The sequence below is a fragment of the Leuciscus leuciscus genome (genome assembly GCF_965113295.1).
Source record: "Leuciscus leuciscus genome assembly, chromosome: 16".
NCBI classification, from domain to species: Eukaryota; Metazoa; Chordata; class Actinopteri; order Cypriniformes; family Leuciscidae; genus Leuciscus; species Leuciscus leuciscus.
Window position 1 is genome coordinate 31,417,783 of NC_138740.1, and position 21,070 is coordinate 31,438,852.

Below are 21,070 nucleotides of genomic sequence, written 5' to 3' on the forward strand. Positions count from 1 at the left end.
TCAGATCCGACCGGACTGCGTGTTATGCTTATACAGAGTGGACTGTGTTCAGTCCAGCTGTCTGTTCCAGTATAGGCTGACTAAGGTCTATCCTGACTGATATACTGTGCTGAAAGCACCCCCTTCTTTTCTACAGCTCAGGCTGACTGAGGTCCATCCTGACTGTTATACTGTGTTAAGCACCCCCTTTTTATTTTACAGTTCAGGCTGACTGAGGTCCATCCTGACTGTCATACTGTGTCAAGCACCTATTAGTTCATAAGGCAACAATATTGCCTTCTGTTATTCATTAGAACCACTCTTCGTTGGCCTTGATATTACCCACTTATCATGTGTGCCCCGGGCATATGCCCTTGGGACAATGTTGTGCTTGTTGTGGACAAGCTAGCTTACGCAACACGAGAGTACTCTCGTAAGAGAACGTCTCGGTTACTAACGTAACCTCGGTTCTCTCTAGATGAGGGAACGAGTGTTGCGTAACCCTACTGTGCTTGTGCCACGCCCGCGCCCTCATTGGTGCTTATGTCACGAGCAGCCCCTCGATAGGTTGCAGCAGTTGCCGCAGAGCGACCAATAGGCGCGCGAGGTGCGCGCGAGTCTGCTCTCTGCAGCAAATGCGTTTCAAATGAATACAAAATTAAGGATAATTTTTGGCTTCAGTATTCTCGAGAAAAGGGATTTTCCCGTAGCATAAGCTAGCTTACGCAACACTCGTTCCCTAATCTAGAGAGAACCGAGGTTACGTTAGTAACCGAGACGTTCTCATTGATATACATAAAGCAGACCTAACGTTTATGTGTATATACCTTGTTTTGTTATATTGATTATGTGTGAGCGAAGTACATGGTCTGCTGTTGTTTGGGATGTATTCGTGTTTATACTACAAATACACAATATTATTTATTCATTTTCTGAATACTTATTCACTTTTTTTGCAATCAGTATCTTACAATTTCTAGTGAAAAATGTCCACATAGAAGTGAGCTTTTTTTCTATTCAAATGTTTAAGCTATTTGAATAGAATACCACGCATAATTTGAACCTCATGCTTTCTTATATTCATTTGCATATCCATTTTATGTGAAGTGAATTGTTTATGTGCAGCCATTTATTTGTGTGGCAGCTTTAAAGTAAGACTATGAAAACATAGTTCAGAGGACATTCAGTCTTCAGGTGACAAACTCTTTTTTTTTTCTTTTTTTTTTTTGTATTCAATAATATGCAGAAAATATCAATGTCATCATTATAAAGATAAGTTGTTTGATGATAATGAATGCAGCTATATTTTGAAATGATTTATAATTGGAATACAACTGAGTAATTTAAGTGTTGTGCTGAATAATTGACTTTGTGGATTAATTAAGTTACCTGAATGCCTACACATGAAAGTTATTTAATATTGGTTGGCTTTGGTTATATGTATTTACATTTTAGAACTGCAGAACTAAAGATTGGAATCTGTTGGGGGAAAAAAAATAAGGAAGAAATGAACTCTACACTGAACTTCACTACAGACTCAACAACCCATTCCATTGGACTAAGTAGCAGCATGTGTGTGTGCAGCATCAATTTCCTTTTTGGTCTTCCAATACATTTTTATGTTATATGGCTTATTGTGACAGAAACTGGAATTGCAACAGACTTCTTCAACCTAAATGTTTCTGTTTGTGAGATGGGCAATTGTCTGAAATGTTTAATTGATATTCTGTCATTTTGGTTTTCAAATTTCAAGACATCATCACAGTCTTTGCAAGAACTAGCCATCACTGGCCGTCCTCTGTTTCAGTGTCTGATCTGTGTTGAGCACAGTGGTTCATCCTGTAACCTTTCTGAAGTTCAAACCTCTCAGATATAGAGTGATCTGTTGCATTGCTGCTTGGATAATCACTCTTGCCTCCTGTTTGTTTTGCATGTTTATTGTAATCTCGCTCAACACTAGTCCACATGCACGGCTGTTCACTGTGCAGTTTCTACTTTTCCCCTTTGTTCAGTTATTTTTCCTTGTAGCTGTTCTCATAGGTCTGAAACAGTCAGGACCAGGAGAGAATGACAAAGAAAAGGTAAACCAATTGAAAAGAAGAACATTTAATCACATTCTAATAACTACTGTGGCTGTGGTTATCATATTTGTCCCATATAAAATTTCAGCATTCATTTTAACACAGCAGCATATTTCGGTTCTGCAGTTTATTGCTTCAATTGGTTATTTGCTATAGATGGATTTGTGCAGCCTGTTGTTTTTCTGCGACGAACTGGAAAAATCACCTGTTCCACATAATACCTGCTAATGTCACTAATTTATTTATTTATTTTTCTAAATTGACATTTTCCTCTAAATAAGGATTCATGGCCCAAAACATGTTAGTGTAGGTAACATGGTCACTCTTTTATTCAGAGAGGTCAAACCGACTAGTGATTGTTATTTGCATACACATTTTGCTTTTTATTTGAGTGTTAATCAGATATGGTTGTAACACTTGTTTGTGGTTTGTTTGTTTTGAATAAATACTTACTGCATCACCCAGTTTCACCATTTTCCAGATTGAGTGTTGGACTTGGATCACCCTGTCTGATTTGTTTTTTTTTGCGACCTACAGTACTCAATGTACATTTTCCCTTAATTGAAATCCCTCCATAGTGCATATGAAATATTGTGTAGTAGTTATATTTATTATGTGTTTTGTTGTAATGCTTAACATTTGAAACAACCCAATACATTCATTAAATATCTTACCTTTGGGTAATTTAAGACAAGTTGGAGTTTTTTGTGTGGATTTTTAAAAACATTCTTTTGAAGAATTGTAATTATATTTGTTTGGTTGTAATAATTTTCTTTCTCTTTTTTTCTTAAGTTGAAAATAAGAAAAAGGCAGTTAAGAACTATTTTATACTTAAAAATGTTTTGTAAATCTGGCCCAAGATCTCATTGGCTGGAAGAGAAAAGTATGGGCTGTTAATGGCTTCAAGAAACAAATGAGCAGTCTTTTAGAGGTTTCATAGGTGATTTAACTCACTACAACATGACAAAAAATGTTGACATGAGTGAAAGGCCTAAGGGCTTATCAAACAGAAAGCAATTTTGCTCTTAAAAACATGAGACGCGCATAATTCGCTCCGTGCACAATATGGCGACTGTTGACGTCCGTACTTGAGTGTGTGGGCCAGTACTTCCGGTGAAAACTTCCGGTGATCTGTCAGCGAGAGCGAGAGACAACAGCGACCGAGTTCCATTACCACAGAGATATTTTTTTCACAATGAGTGTTTTTAGGATTCAAGAGAGGTGACAGCCTCAGCACTTCATCGTTGTGTGCCGTTATATACCATTTCGTCACGTTACAACAGAGAAGTCAGCTTTCATGCATTCCCCGTTGACGCTGCGGTACGGACTGAGTGGATACAGAAGATCCGGAGGGATGACTTCAACCCGACCGAATTTTTAAATGCATATAATTTTCAGTGTATTTCACTGTGCGTTGCTATGCTTTCTATTTCTGCATTTATTTTGTGCAAGTGAGATGAGTAAAGATCATAATTCATAAATCATTATCTGTCTGGTGTTTATAAGCAGCACATACAGTATTGTACTACGTGTAAAATATACACAAACTTACCTATATTAAATTGTTTGTGGTACCTACAGTTAAAAATGTAAATGTAAAATATGTGATGATAATACTGATCGAGCAATTGATGTAGGCCTAAGTAAAAATATATGCGCAGAATTGAGAAAATAGTATTTATGGAGATAAATTGAAGCCTATCACGGGGCAAACATATGAATGTTCACGGTGCATTTTATGCAAACAACTCTAATGGTAGTTGCAACTCTATATTTACAGTAGGCATAATTGTCATTGCGTATGTATATGCAGCATGAGTCAAATACAATCTTCTGTTCGTGAACAGTTGTATTTCATTCATTAATCTGACTATGCATCTGTGCATTTAATTGCCATTGGCTCGTGTGATAGTAATGGATCTTAGTAGTATTTTAAGTGATAATTGATTCTATAAACAACTCTAAAAGATAATTTTCGTATCTGAGCGTAATACGCATGACGTTACCGTTTTCCAAAAAAAATTTTTTTGTAGTTTACACAGAGAGGATTACACACAACGCCGTTGGCGTGTAAATGAACAGCCAAAATACATTAAAAGTTTAATGTAATTCAATGTGCTACTTGACCATTATATTATGTTATTTATGAAATTTACAAGCATTATCATTTAAAAATAAATTATACACTGATTTTTTCAGTGTGTGATTATCAGATGTGGTTTAGTATTGTTTTTTTATACAATACTTGGTTGCTTTTTATTTCGATAGTCCGTTTAAGACATGCTACTACTAACTATAAGTAACTTTGCAACTGCATGTTAACTAACTCACTACTAACTCATATTATGTTGAAGTTTTCCTAAACATTAAATTCTTAGTCACTCAAAAATGTTTACCAAGAAGTGCCACATTTCATTTGTTTCTTCATAAGACATTGAGTTTCACCCGTGTATCTTATTGAATGTAAAACTGTCACGGAATAGATGGGGACAAGAAACTCGGACAACGAACCAGCACCAGACTATAAACACAAGGAGGCTAAATAGGGGAACAAACAAAGGAGGGTAAGGAGACAGACAGGTGGGACAAATTAACCAATAATCAGATAACAAGATGGGTGGGGCTAGACAATAGACACGAGCACATGGCCCAAAATAACAAAACACCCATGTGCAGCACAAGACAGGACAGGCATGTGACAAAAACAAGCTTTTTTTTTTCGTTGTGAGCACTGGTTTCTGCCTTGGTACTTTGTCATGAACACAGACCTTAGCTGAGACGAGAGAGACCTGAAGGTCTTTGAATGTTATGTGCTGTGTAGGGTGGATTGCCCTAATGTGGGACATTTTTTGCTTTTCAGACTTTTGTAGAATATTACGATGTGAAGACAATACATTAAATCCACATCCAATACCTTTTTGGAATCCTCAGGTGGTTTTCTAATCAAATCAAAAGAGATATTGCAGATAACACATTCATAAAATAAATTATACAGATATCAGTGCTTTTAGTGCCTAATTGTCTGAGAAAATGTGCAGCTTCCTAATGTGGGACAGTCATTTGCCTAATGTGGGACACTGTAAAGTCTATGTTAAAAGGTCTAAACTGGTGCACCTTCATTCATGAATAATAGTAAAACGTCCTCAATAAGTAATTCTGTCTATTTCTTTAATTCTTTATTTTTATGTTCAGTCATTTTACCATTTGCAATGTTGTTCCTGTCATAAAACCAAGATGAACGTTGGACAATTGAGCATCATCAAGCAAATAAAACAACATTATTTGCATGCATGAATTTATTATTAACTTATTATTATAAATGCATTTATTATGAACTCGTGAAGTAGCCTATATTTAAAGGTAAATATATAAAATGTTGCATAGGCTTATTACAATATATCAAACAACAACAGATGAAAAAAACAGCAGATAACAAATGGCCTGCAGAAGTCAACACTATATTCATGGAATAAAATGCCTTATTGAGTTGCTATTGCTGCTATTTTCTTTAGGACTCCCTACTCCCACACACACACACACACACACACACACACACACACACACACACACACACACACACAACCTTCAAACCGCAGTAAAAATGTCCCTCAAACCGCAGTAAAAATGTCCCTTGCCCTTAAATATCTGTAGTAATAAAGTATTTTAATACTGCAAAAGATCACTAAGAACATGTAAATAACCATTACTGCTGCATAAACCATGCTTCACCACACATTCTTGACTGGCATGTAGCTTTACAACTGTCCCAAATTAGGCTAATCATACTGTCCTACTTTAGGACACTACATGTCCTAAAGTGGGACAATAGAAAAATGTATTAAAAAACAAATATATAGCTTAAATATATAATATGCTATACTATTTTTTAATGAACAAACATTTTATGAACACGTTAAGATAAAAAGTTGCATGATTATTTTGATAATGATTAATTTATACCCTTAACACTAATTTGGTCAAAATTGTACGTCACTGACCTTCTTGTAGCTTTCACAGCAAGTACTTCCTGTTTGATGATTGCCCCGCCCTAATTTATGACTGGACAGGTCAAAGGTTATATGATTTTGTTCACATGACACTACAGCTTTGGCTTTCCCATAGTTTCAGTGACATTCATTAGTTTGGGGAAGAGCCACACCCACTGAAGCTTAGGTGTCCCACATTAGGCAGTGTCCCACATTAGGGCAATCCACCCTATGTAGTGTACATTTCTAAAATTAAACTGTCCGCAGAAAACAAATGCACACAATTTCTCCCTTCTATTTAAATGTTTTAAGCCATTTGAATAAAGGACATTCAATCATTTTGAATCTTGTGCATGTGTTGCATATGTTTGCATATGTTTTGTTTTATGTGACATGTTACATATGCACATATATTCCAACACATTCTCATACCCAAGACGTCACTTTTTGTCACTTTCAACCATGCTTCAATATCTGACGCTCAAAGCACCCTTTAGCGTCCATATGTGACGCTTCGGTTATGGGTAGGTTTAGGCGTCATATACCTGACGCTTTCGGAAGCGTCAATATCCGACGCACAAAGCACCCTTAGCGTCAATATGAGACGCTTCGGTTGGGTAGGTTTAGGTCTGTGGTAGGGTTATGCGTCTCATATGGACGCTAAAGGGTGCTTTGAGCGTCAGATATTGAAGCATGGTTGAAAGTGACAAAAAAGCACAGAGTATCATTTACACCCAGAAAGACTGAACATTCAGGTGACAAACTCGCCTTTTTGATTGATTTGTTTGTTTTTGTGCAAAAGCATACGTGTGATTATCAGATGTAGTATAAATATTATGAGTGAATTAGATAAATTAGCTGAATGAGTAAAATGGTGCTGAAGTGTTTGTTTCACCTTGGAAATATTATAGAAAATGTTTTGTTTACAACTTTAGGCTAAGAAATGCACTCAATTTGTTTTATAATTAATTGTTATTAACAGAATCATACAAATTTGGAGTAATATTTTCGGTAATTGAAAGAATTAGTTTAAACTATTGTGTAGAATTACAGCTTGTGATTGGTTTACTAATTATTTCACTTCAATTTCCTGGACATGAAAGTAATTTAATATAGGAAATATGAGTGTGTTGGATATTGAAGATTTAAATCTTGTTTCAATTTGTTTTGGCTTTTTTCTTAGTACATTTGCTCTTCTCTATCCAATAGATCACTGTTGCAACTATTTATTAATTTTATGAATGAGATTTTGAAAACTCAAGGAGGAAATGAACAACTCTACAGTGAACTTCACTGAATCATCCACAACTTATTCCTTTGGGCCATTGGACATTTTTGAAATGTATGCATACAGTTTTAGTTTCCTGTTTGGTCTTCCTACTCACTCCTATGTTATATGGCTCATCATCACAGGATCAAGAGTTGCATCATTGTTCTTTCAACTCAATCTGTCTGTTTGTGAGATTGGTATCTGTGTGGCTAGTTTGATTTGTCTACTGTTATTTTGGTATAAAAGTCTCACAACATTAATGTGTTTTTTAATGGGACTAGGCATCACCGGTCGTCCTCTGTTTCAGTGTCTGATGTGTGTTGAGCGTTACCTGGCAGTGGTTCATCCTGTAACCTTTCTGAAGTTCAAACCTCTCAGATATAGAGTGATCTCCTGCACTGCGGTCTGGATCATCACTCTTGGCTCCTGTAATTTCTCTATGTTCTTCTTGCCAAATACTATAGAACACACATGGTTCTACTCAACACAGTTCCTCCTCTTCTTCTCCATCCAGTTGTTTTGTCTTGTGGCTGTTCTCAGAGCTCTGAAGCAGTCAGGACCAGGAGAGAGAGGGAGAGAGAGAAAGGAGGAAAACCACATGAAGAGAAGAGCTTTTAATGTCATTCTAATAAATACTGTCAATATGGTCATCATATATGTCCCATATACTATGACAGGACTCTTTATCATTGTGACAAAACAGAATATTCGTGCACTTTGGAGCATTTGTACAGTTTGTTTTTTGCTGGCTGGTTTTGTTCAGCCTGTTCTTTATCTGTACCATGCTGAAAAACATGCCTCTGTTACTCAAAAGTTATGTAACTAATTCTTATTTATATATATATATTTTTTTTTTATCAACAACTTTTATAACAGTACAGACAATTTTAAATTATTATTGTTTTTCCAGTTGAATTGAAACTGTAAATGTATCCTCACAGAGAGAAACTCTCTCTCTCTCTCTCTCTCTCTCTCTCTCTCTCTCTCTCTCTCTATATATATATATATATATATATATGTGTGTGTGTGTGTGTGTGTGTGTGTGTGTGTGTGTGTGTGTGTGTGTGTGTGTGTGTGTGTGTGTGTGTACCTTAAAATGACTTGTGCATTTTTTTTGCAACAATTTATTCGTTTACACAAATGTTGTTGTTTTTTTTGTTTTGTTTTTTGTCTGTGCTTATTTTATGTTTTTTTTATTATTATTATTGAACATGATGTCACAATTTTCAAGTTTCATAGTTGTGAGATATTTAATTGTATGAAATCATTAAAACAAACCCATCGTGTTTAGAGTGAAAGTTAAATTACATTTTCCAAGTATGTAGCAAGTAATATCAGTGTTGCCTACTAGTACTATACTATGTGTACTATGTCAATACTTCTTGGGAGTAAGCTGGATAACATGAGCATGATAATTTAACAATGAGCATTTCAGCGAGAAAAAGTAACTAACAGTGTGTAGTTTGTGTGTGGCCGCTGTTCCAAAATGTTTTTTTTTTTTTGGGGGGGGTTTGTTTCTTTCAGTGTTCTTTTAATTTAAAAACATTTTTGGTACATGTTGTTATGTTTTACAATGATACAACCATGTGAGATTTAAATAATCACTGTTTGAGTTGTTAATACCATGTGTCTCTGTCTGTTGTTGAAGTTATGTTATTTATTGTAATGGCCTTGAAAACAAGTGCATTCAGCATTGTGTGAAAAAATACCCCCAAGAAATTCAGCCTTCAGTATTCAGGTAACACATTTAAAATACTGTCTTGTAAGACAATGTAATGTTTAAAGTATATTGTACATACAGAAAACAAGCAGAGCTTGTTTGAGAATGCTTTTGGCAGACTAAAGGGCAGATGGAGGTGTTTGCTAAAACGAAATGAATGCAATACACACAAGGTTAAATCCCTGGTGATAGCATGTTGTATTCTGCATAACCTCTGTGAAATGAATGATGAGTTCAGAGAAGAATGGGTTACGAGTACATTCAACCAGCCTGACTGTGTACTGCCATCCACTGTAGAGGCCGAGGATCTAGATGCACGTACAGGTCTAATGAAGTTTTTGACTACAATGTAGTAAACTGCAGTATCACTGGTTAAAGGGTTAGTTCACCCAAAAATGATGTCATTAATGACTCACCCACATGTCGCTCCAAACCCGTAAGACCTTTGTTGTATTATTTTAATTTAATACTGTGAAGCTGCTTTGATACAATCTGTATTGTGAAAAGCACTATACAAATATACTTGACTTGACTTGACTTGACCTCCGTTTCTCTTCTGAAGACATCTTAAGATATTTTAGGCAAGGCAAGGCAAGGCAAGGCAAGTTTATTTATATATCACATTTCATACACAATGGCAATTCAAAGTGCTTTACATAGAAGAAATTAAAATAATAAAAAGAAATAAGAATAATTAAAACAGTTTAGAAAAATAAAAAATAAAATACAGTACTTATAAAAAAAATTAAATAAAAAAAAAGAATATTATTATAGATCTTTCCTTCAAAAGGATTCCCTTAAAGGGATAGTTCACTTTGAAATTAATTTTTGGTATGTTTTAGCTTACCTTAAGGGCATCCAAGATGTAGGTGTCTTTTTTTCCGCAGTAGTTTCAATTTTGATATTTTTAGGTCAAACCGTTCTTGTCTGTCAGTCATATAATGCAGGTCTATGGTCATTATCTGAAAGAGCATGCACAGAGTCCAAATTAAAACAATTCCCCGTCGTCCAAATTAAACAATTCCCCATTGTAAGTACACATTGATGGCCTAAGACACGAAACGAGCGGTTTGTGTGAGAAAACGAACAGTATTTATATCGTTTTTACCACTTATACACAGCCATGTCCGAGTGATCTGATCTGACGTGTGCGCAGACTGGTGCATAGATATATACACACTAGATGTCGCCTTGTATACGGCAGTTCATTGGAACTAATGTCTTTAAGGCGACATCTAGTGTATATATCTATGCACCAGTCTGCGCACACGTCAGATCAGATCACTTCGACATGGCTGCGTATAAATACTGTTCGTTTTCTCACACAAACCGCTCGTTTCGTGTCTTAGGCCATCAATGTGTACTTACGATGGGGAATTGTTTAATTTGGACGACGGGGAATTGTTTTAATTTGGACTCTGTGCTTGTGTTTTGAGACAGTGACCATCGACCTGCATTATATGACTGACAGACAAGAACGGTTTGACCTAAAAATATAAAAATTGAAACTACTGCGGAAAAAAAGACACCTACATCTTGGATGCCCTTGAGGTAAGCTAAAACATTCCAAAAATTTATTTCAAAGTGAACTATCCCTTTAAGACTTAAATCTTTCAACCTTCTTTTAACCTTCAATCTTCTTACAACTTCCATCTATCAACTTTCCTTTAATTTTCTTTTCTCCCTCATTTACTCGCACGTTCTTTTCACTTTCTTTAGCACTGCGTTCACATTCTTTCTCAGAATACTGTTCTACTTTCAAACCCACATTAATACACGTCACTTTCACCTTCTGAGTGGGCATTTACAGTTACGGGCTAAATGCCCTGCTGACCATAATTAAAACCCTCTCTGTCACCTTGCCTATAGTTTGATCTTTTGAAAGCAAAACAAACAGTCGGACGAACAGCGGCACAGTGCTCATTCAGTAAATGCATAGCTAAACAGAAGTGTTTTGAGTCTGGATTTGAATGTGACCACTGTAGGAGCACATCTGATCTCTTCTGGAAGCTGGTTCCAGCTGTGGCTGGCATAATAGCTAAAAGCCATGCTAAGAGTGAACCCTTGGTATTTCTAGCTGATGTGATCCTAATGATCTGTTGGGTTTATATTCAGTGAGCATATCTGCAATGTATTGAGGTCCTAGGCCATTGAATGATTTACCAGTAATAATACTTTAAAATCAATCCTAAATCTAACTGGGAGCCAGTGTAAAGACCTGAGGACTGGTGTGATATGTTCATATTTCCTGGTTCTGCTCAGAATCCTAGCGGCAGCGTTCTGAATGAGCTGCAACTGTCTTATGGTCTTTTTGGGAAGGCCAGTGAGGAGTCCATTACAATAATCCACCCTGCTGGTGATGAAAGCATGCACAAGTTTCTCTAAGTCTTGTCTGGAAACAAAGAATCTAATTCTTGCAATATTTTTGAGATGATAGTATGCTGATTTAGTTATTGCTTTGACATGACTACTGAAACTAAGGTCTGACTCTAGTGTCACACCAAGATTCCTGACATGATTTTTAGTTGTTTGACCCCTAGCGTCAAGGTATGCGTTCACCTTGAGAACTTCATCTTTGTTTCCAAACGCAATGACTTCAGTTTTGTCTTTGTTTAATTGAAGAAAGTTTTGACACATCCAACTGTTGACTTCGTCAATGCATTGGCACAGGGAGTCAATGGGGCTGTAATCGTTAGGCAAAAGGGCTAAGTAGATCTGTGTGTCGTCGGCATAGCTGTGGTAAGCAATTTGGTTCTTTCTCATTATTTGGCTCATTGGGAGCATATACAGGTTGAACAGGAGTGGCGCAAGAATTGAGCCTTGAGGGACTCCGCATGTCATGGATGTCCACTCAGACTTATGGTCTCCTATACTCACATAATAACCTCTCCCATCTAAGTATGGCCTGAACCATTTTAGGACTATCCCAGAAAGCCCCACCCAGTTTTCCAGCCTGTCAAGAAGTATGTTGTGATCGACAGTGTCAAATGCAGCACTGAGGTCGAGTAGTACCAGCACTGATAATTTTCCTGAATCAGTATTTAAGCGAATATCGTTTATTATCTTTATGAGCGCTGTTTCTGTGCTGTGGTGCGGTCGGAAACCAGATTGAAAATTGTCAAAGTATCCATTCGAGCATAAGAATTTGTTCAGCTGATTGAAGGCAATGATCTTGCCTATGAAAGGAAGATTTGAGATCGGTCTATAGTTGCTTAATATGGTCTTATCCAGATTGCTCTTTTTCAGGAGGGGCTTGACAACTGCAGTTTTCAGGGAGTTTGGAAAACTCCCAGAGAGAAGTGAGGCATTTACCACTTCTAGAAGATCTGCTTCTAAACTGTTTAACACACTTTTGAAAAAAGATGTGGGAAGTGTGTCAAGAGCGCATGTTGATGTTTTAAGGTGCTGTACGGTTTCTTCCAAAATTTTGCCATCAATTTATTTGAAATCAGACATAGTAACTACTTTCTCAGGTGGTCTGATCTGTCTGACCCCAGCGCAACTCAAGGATGTGCTGATCACCTTTCTGATATTATTGATTTTCTCAGAGAAGAAAGTCAGTTAGAAGTCAGTTTTCTATACATACATATATATGCACTAACATTTGTATAGCATTTATGTACAAATAAAAAAGTTCCTGTGCAAAACTAAACTTGTAGTTAGGCACTGGTTTGGTATAAAAGAAGTCATTTTCATGCTGTGCAGGGCCCCACCACCCCTCTCGAATCAATGTAAATGGTACGACCCGCAGTTCAGGTGCTTCTGCTGCGGACCTGCGGTCGGTGAATCAGTTGATGAGACAGGAGCTGGAGTGAGCCGTGATAGGAACTAGGAAGACAGGGGAAGAGTCATGTATTTCCTTAAGAAAGGAAAATCAGGGGCTCAAAAACGAAAAGAAAAGAAGATTAAAGAGAGAAAGGCAAATGAGGGCAAGCAGTTGCTCACTCAGTTTTTTTAAAAGAAAGGTGAGCTCCAAATGCATCATCGAGCATTGACATTGTTTTAACATAAATATCTACTCCAGGTAGAATAGCATACATTTATGTTCGTACTCTATTTGAATTATATATCAATACTTTATAGTATCACAACCTACATAGCGAGCAAACAATGTTTCTGGGTAAATAACGGAGTGAGAAGCAGACTGAGGCGGAGCTGGGAGCTCAACACACTGCCACTCCAGGCAGCTGCGCAGCTTGTCTCCTCTTCTGCTGCAGTTCTCCCAGAGCCCGTCTACGGAGAGCCTTGGCACTTCCTATTAGCCCCATTGTATCGATCTTGGTTGCAGTTCCATTAGAATTCCACTGGAGGTGATCGCGGGCGAGTGCAGACTGAATGGGAGTCTATGGGGCTATACGGCTAAATTTGTCTCTTTCACCCGATTGCCGTTGAGAAATCTCAGATTTTATTGTAGGTTTTGCAACTTCAACATGGGTTATAGGTCGAAAATTGAATGAACGAGTACTTATGTCCTTTCGATTTCTTACAGGTTGAGTTATTGTTGCCCATAACACGCTAGCATTCTGCTAATGAACGCTGATTGGTCAGTGAAGGACTGATTACGACCAGAGATACCGCTTGATGGCATCGTGGCATCCGAAGCAGGACCAGAAACAAACAAAACAAAAACTCTTCTAGCATGTGTATTTACCTGTGTCAGCTGTGTTGTCGATGCCTCGAGAGAAAAGAAAGTGCCGAGCGCGAAAGCACCAAAGCGACTGAAGGATTGCCGTCAAGCAGTATCTCTGGTCGTACGATGTGTATGACGTCATTGACATTTTAAAAGACTTTTTAAAGCAAATAAGTGACTCTAAAAAATCTAACACCCAGCAATGTGTAATTTCTTTGCATCTCCTTTCGAAAACAACATTCAAATTACTAGACAAAAAATTATATCCTGAGAAAAGTGGATTTTGATGGTTTAGCGTCATAGACCTCCATTCATTCTGCACTCGCCTGCGAGCGCCCCCGCATGGACAGAGACGTGTTACTGCAGCCAGTCCAGAAACCGGACGTAACCAGAGAGTGCCAATTCTCTTCCTATTAGACATTCTCTGGTTCTCCCCAGAGTCAGAAGTTTACATGAAAACACTGTATATTTCCCTCCATTGTCAAAATCTAACACCCGTGAAAACACAGATCGTTAGCGCCTATTTTACCACAATGTTATGCAAATTAGCTCGCGCACGCTCTTACATTAAGTACAGGATTGTTCTCAGTTTAATGCACATCTTAATGATTGAAAATTACTTATTTTAAAAACGTAATTCAAAGACTGAATGTCTAGTTTGGCGGTTAGTGTACCCTTTGATTCTATATTCTGCATTTATTTTAAACAGACAAATAATCATCAATTATCTTGTACTTTTGACAATAAAACAAAAATATATTAATCAGAGTGTGGCTTATTTTGTTTACATTTTAAGTGTTTTTATGATAAAAATGCAATAGCCTACCCCACCCATTGGTATCACTATGGTATTTGGTACGGGGGCCCAGCAAGATGGTTTGTACCCAGGGCCCAAAATTTGGTGCTACGCCCCTGGTTAAGGATATAGCCTTCATAAATAGTACACTAGTGTTCTCATTTAAGCATCTCTTCTTGACAGACACAGATTTAGCTTCAGTGGCAGGAGAGATCAATATATCAAAGAAAATACAGAAATGATCAGACAGTGCTACATCCTTAACAACAATTGATGAAATGTTTAGACCCTTACTGATAAGTAAATCTAGAGTGTGTCCATGATTGTGTGTGGGTCCATGTACATGCTGAGTCAGATCAAAAGTTTTTAAGACAGTTTTGATTTCTTTTGCCATATTGTTTTCTGCACTATCTATGTGAATGTTAAAATCTCCAGCAATGGCAAAACAGTCAAACTCTGAGGTAATTGTTGATAACAGTTCTGTAAAGTCCTCAGCAAAGGCTGGAGAGTATTTTGGAGGCCTGTAAATGATGATAAGTAAAATGCGTGGAGCACCTTTTAACACAGCACCCAGATATTCGAAAGACGGGTAATTCCCAAATGATATTTGCTTACATTGATAGATATCTTTAAAAAGAGCAGCTAGACCCCCACCTCTCTTAACAGCTCTGCAGACACTCATAAAAGTAAAGTTAGGAGGGGCTGTTTCATTGAGGATTGTTGCACTGCAGCTGTCTTCTAGCCAGGTTTCATTTAGAAACATAAAGTCCAGGTTGTTTGTGATAATTAAGTCGTTGACTAGAAGTGATTTATTTTTAAGTGAGCGAATGTTCAAAAGTGCTAACTTAACAGTCTTACTTTTTGTCCCCACAGCAATCTTAGTTTGACATGTAGTAGGCACCAGATTAGTTGGGTTTGCTGTATGGCTATTGAAGGCCTTAGACTTTCTATCTTGTAATAAAACAGCAATAGAGAAAGATACAGGCACACTGGGTTCCCGCTTGTTCTGTAAACATTTGAGAAAGTTACTGTTATCATAGCGGGAACCCAACACATATCACTGAGAGCTGGTATCAGTTGTTTTTGGTTCACCTCGAGCAGATGGAGGAGGGTGTGGGCCCTGGCATTTTGGCCGAAGAGGCCGAAGAGCTCTCACAGGAGGAGGGGGCGGGCGAGCTCGGCCCGCAGGCCTTGGTGTTTGAGGTGCCTGCCGTTTTTAGGTTGGTATCTGGGGGCTTGCAGCAAAATAGTGGGATAGTCTGGTTCCAGCATGCACCAGTTCTTCCATTTTCTGTGAGAAACACAGAAGTGGGGATGTTGGAGAGAGGGATAACGTGTCTGGTGAGAGGGGCTGTTGCTCAGGTGTTATCGGAGGCTGTGATATGCTGTCCTGGCTTCCCTGGCTGTTTTCCAGGAAGTCGTCCTTGGGTGCTGAATCTTGGAGCAGTTCTGATGTGTCTGTCTGTGGTGAGCTCTGTGGGCAGGGCTCAGCTGAGATTGTGTCCGTGAGCAGAGGTTGTTGTGGCTGAGTGGTGTTATCATTGTCCTTGTGTGATATGTCAACCGCATGTCCATTTTGCTGCTGAAGTGAAGTCCCGTGGTCATTCATACTGTTTCCAGGTGTGTGTGTGTCGTTCAGATTGACACACACTGCAGAAGAATGATTGAGGGAGAAGTAGATATTGTCCTTTAACACTCTTGAACCAAGTTTGTTTGGATGGCGGCCATCCTGATGAAACAGTTGTCTCTGACTCCAGAAAAGATTTAAGTTGTCAATGAAGTTTACTCCTTTTATATTGCAGGTTTTTTGCAGCCATGTATTAAGCCCAAGCAGCCGTGAAAACCTGTTTGTCCCTCTTGCTGGGAGTGGTACACTGATGAATGTTTGAACTTTCAGTCTTTTAAGTGTTTCAAAAAGTTCATTGAAATCAGAGTTCTGACTGCTCTTTATGAATATCATTCTTCCCCACATGAATGATGAGTCGATTTGCAGTCTTATGTTTCATCAGAATGTTCTGAAGTTCCCTGTTTATATCAGAAGTTGTTGCTTGTGGAAGGCAGCATGTAGTTGTATCCCTGCTGCTAATGTTTCTGATTATGGAGTCTCCCACTATCAGAGTCCTGGGCTCGGCTGCGCTCTGAGCTGAGTGTCGCTGTCTGCTCAACCTTGAGCGCCAGATAGCATCAGTGTTAGCTACAGGCTGATTCAGTCTGTGTTCGATCATATTCCTCATGTTTGGGGATTCCTCATTTACATTCATTAGTACTTCAAATCTGTTCTCAAGATGTATAGTTGGTAGGAGACCAGTGTTTGCAATCCTTGTCAGAGCTGTATCTGGGGTAGAGGATGCTACTGCGGCAATATGTGAGGCTCGTGACAATCTGATGTCTCGAGTGCCTTTGGGTCTCGCTCCCTGTTTGTGCCATCGATTTGTAAGTCGGTCGGCTTGTTTCTCTACCTGTCGAGGAGCACTAGTTTCATGGGACTCACCGGCTATATGCTGAGGGTGTCCATGACGAAGCTCTGTTGTGTGTTCCGTCTGGTTTGGTGGTCCCGTAAATAACTTTGTTTCAAGAACTGCAATCCTTTGTAAAAGTCTCTGGCAGTTAGTGCAGCAAGTAGATTCCAGAAGAGGCATTTTCTCTCTTATCCTTGTAGGCAGTTGTGTTTTCCTTTCCCCGGAATGTAAGCTGGTCGGGTAGAAGAATTCTGCGTTTTTGTAGTAATCCAAACTTTGTCGTTTGAGCACTGTGCTGATTTGCTGAAGTTAAAATTAGGTGATAAAAGGAGCTAAAATATAAAAATATAGAAGATAAAATATAAAAGCGATAGAGCAAAGCACGGAGCAGTAAGCAAGAGCGTCCGAACGGTAGCTGAGCAGGAAGTAAATATTTTAGATTTATTCCGAGTGCTTTCTGTCCCTCCATTGAAAGTCAATGGACGGTATACTGTTCACGTCCATAAAGGTAATAAAGACATCATCAAAGTAGTCCATGTGACATCAGTGGGTTAGTTAGAATGTTTTGAAGCATCAAATACATTTTGGTCCAAAATGTAAAAAAAAGATTGACGCTGCTGACGTGTTATCTGGTGCGCCCGAGCTTCGGTTACAGTCTGAGGGAGAAGCACGGTGTATTCAAGCTATTCTACATTGTTTGTATTTTGGTATCGCTATATCTTTTAAAATGGTGCGTAAGTGTGCATGTCTCGGATGTCTTTTTTTAAAAACTATTTTAGAATTAAATATGTTTTTTTTTTGTTTTTTTTACAGGTTACTGAAGCAACAAGCTCTGTTGCCATGGAACCAGTAGCCTTCAAAAGGTGTGTAGACTTTCTTTTGGACAGTGGATTAAAAATAGACGTGATCACAACGGACAGGTCCCCCTCAATAAGAAAGACTATGAGGGTCGATTACCCTCGTATACAACACGAGTTTGACATCTGGCATGTAGTAAAGGGTATGAATTACTTTACAAATTATTATTGTTCTTATAGAGTAGTATTACATGAATGTTACATATACTATTTTAAATGCAGCTTATATTTGTGATGTTGCGGAAACAACAGGTTCACAGTAATATTGAAGTACTGAAAATAGAGAAAATAGTGTCTACATGCTCTGTTTTGACCCAAAAAACCTATTGATCTGAAATAATATTATTTTTTTAATTTTTTGAAAAGGGTTCTTCAAAAAACTGCTGTCAATTACCAAAAAAAAAAAAAAAAAAAAGAGAATCAAGACCTCCAGCCTTGGATAAAAAGTATATGCAACCATTTGTGGTATGCATGTGCATCCTGTGGCGGTAACCCCCATGTATGTTATCTGCAATATTTAACACTAAATATACATTACTGAATAAGTAAATGTATGTAATTCTTTTTTTTATCATTTTTGTTTTTGTTTTTCAGGTATTAACTGAGAAATGGAAATCCCTTCTCCACCCCATTTGTGGTGTACACAGATGGACAGAAGATGGACGGCAAAAAGAATGTGATCACGATGTCCTAAGTCCTGACCAACAGCGACGAAAACGTTGGCTGACAAAGGAATCTCCTTCATTTCGCACTCTGTCAACACTGATATTAAATCCAGTGTACATTGTTTATTTTGGTTTCTCAGGCAGTCTTGAGGTGTACCACACTGTTCTCCTGAAGTACTGTCGGAAGAACCTCCACTTTCACTACTCCTCAATGGCTGCTCGCACACAACTGGCTATCCTGGACCACAATGAGAATGTAAACCGTGAACAGGCCACAACCTCATCAGGCAAGTACACAGCATAAAAAAAACATGTTCTACAAGTAATTTATTTTTCGTACATATAGACATATTTCTGAAGTAGGTGAAATGTACAGGTACACCGGGTTATGCTTGGTTATTATTTCTTGCAGTAAGTAATAATTTTGGACTTTTTTTGGACTGTGTTTTAGGTGTTCCACGATACAATGTGGTTTTTCCCAAACAATCAAAGGAATGGGTGGCTAGGCAAATTTACGAACCCACAACACAGATCTTTAGGGAGGAACTCCTGGAAAAAGTTATGGAGCGGCGCATTGTTGTTTTCAAGGACCCAACCTCGCAAGTTGTTGTTCAGGAATTACCACCGAACATTGCTACCAAACCCAAAATGATGTAGCACAAAGCAGATGGTCAGTTTCTACTAGGTGATTAAATTACTGGATTCCAATCAACAAACACAAACCCTGTTGTTCCTGGACTTTGAAGCCGAGCAAATGGCATTTGAACATCTGCATAATCAGAGATTGCCGATCTAAGAACACAGATCTCTTTTTCCTGGGTATACAAAAACCATTCTGTTTTACTGCTCTGCTGGGAGCACGGATCGCCTAGGCGCCACGCCGTCGGATTCTTGACACTGATTAACACTTCAAAACAATAAAACAGTGTCTGACCAGATGTCAAAACATGTGCCCACTGTTAACCTCATCAGCTCAGAGAATACGCACACACATACGCACACACATACGAACTTCCCCTGAGTCAGAGTGACAAAAGTTCACGGCGCAGTTTGAACTCTCCGTGACTTCATGACTCTACGCACACACATATGCATACACGCTCAAGGACCGCATCTATTCCCTGACCACGTGTGGTCAAAATTACTCTTGAAAATGTATGAAATGTATTTCTTGTTGTGTTTCATGATCCCCATACCCTAATTACTATAACTATAAGCAGGCACGTGCAGAGGGGTGCCTATTTATTTATTTATTTATTAAATAAATATTTATTGAATATTTATTATTACAATTTATTTATTGTTGGGTGCTCGAGCACCTGCCCTTTTGCCCCTTGGTGCCCAAAGTGCCCTTATGTCAAGGCAAAATTTCCTCTCCTTTTTTTGTAATTAAAGGCCCTTTTGTGGATGCCTGCCCAATCTAACTATTAGTAAAATGAATGAATAATAATTTAGCCGTAAATAAAATGACCCACATGATGACCTTTCACCTGACGAACTCAACCGGGACGATTCCTCACGCTGCACGCGCATTTTTTAAATTCGCGCGGCTATGCGCACTACCACAGGATATCTTCAACTCTGCGGCTGCTGGTAAGTGGTGTTTCATTTTTAGCGAAGTGCTTATGATGTTTGTTTACTTATTATTGTTATTTTACAAGAACGACGTGAAGAGAGCATGCAGAAATGTTGTTTACATTGCTGTCTGTGTGTAGGCTGTAGAAGTAACGTTAGCTTGCTGTTTAGGGAGAAAAGTTTCACGGGTGTCGAGGGGTCTGGTCTTTTTATGTTATTTGTACTTTAAACTATTATTATTATTACAATATTTATTTAAAAAACGTAGAGTGCCTTAAAAATGATCACAACACTGGTAAGGCTTACCAGTATCTTATGTTTTGTGTGCAGCAGCCTCTGTGCACATCTCCCCTAGCAGCCTGGGCAGAGTCTGCAGCTTTACAGCAGGTCAGTGAGCTAGTGAGCCAGTTCCAAACACTGTCAGCAATCTTTACATCTTGTCATGGTCACATAAAAATGGTTTAATCAGCTAATATATCTCCTATATGTTTGTTTTAATGTCTACAGTCTCAGATCAACTCCAGCAGTATCATCATCATCAGCAGCAGCAGTAACAACAGCAAAGGCAGCAAACAAACTCACTTAAGGACTTAGAATTTACCAGAAACAGGTATCACATTAATGTTAAAAATATTGTAATGTATTAATTGCTGTATTTTTTTCTGTTTGCTTTGTTTTTATTTTCATTGAATAAATGTAACTCTTGTATTTTTGTAAATCAGTTTATGCCATGAAAATAGCCACAGATGCTGACACGGCATTAAATAAAACTATACTATACTGTACTGTACTGTACTGTACTGTACGAAACGTGGGCCACGTTGATTTTGTCCTACACAGTTTACTATAACAGCTGTTCTTTATTATTCTGTAGGCTATAACAGAGAAGGAAAAGCCATCAGGTTGGGGCAACTTAAGATACTTCAGTTTCTAATCCCAGAGTTATTAATATGTACACATAATTATTTAATTTTTTTTACTTTTAAACTTAAAATTTGTCTTTTCTGTTCTGTTTCTTTTTCAAAACTGCATCAATGCATTTGCTGCCGTAT

The 21,070-nt window shown here is 38.1% G+C and overlaps 1 pseudogene across 1 annotated transcript in view; it reads left to right on the top strand.

The window, feature by feature from the left end:
• Positions 1-21,070, top strand: part of LOC309477551 (chemokine XC receptor 1-like) — a 166,722-nt pseudogene that overhangs the window by 127,571 nt on the left and 18,081 nt on the right. The gene's annotated exons all lie outside the window — the stretch shown is intronic.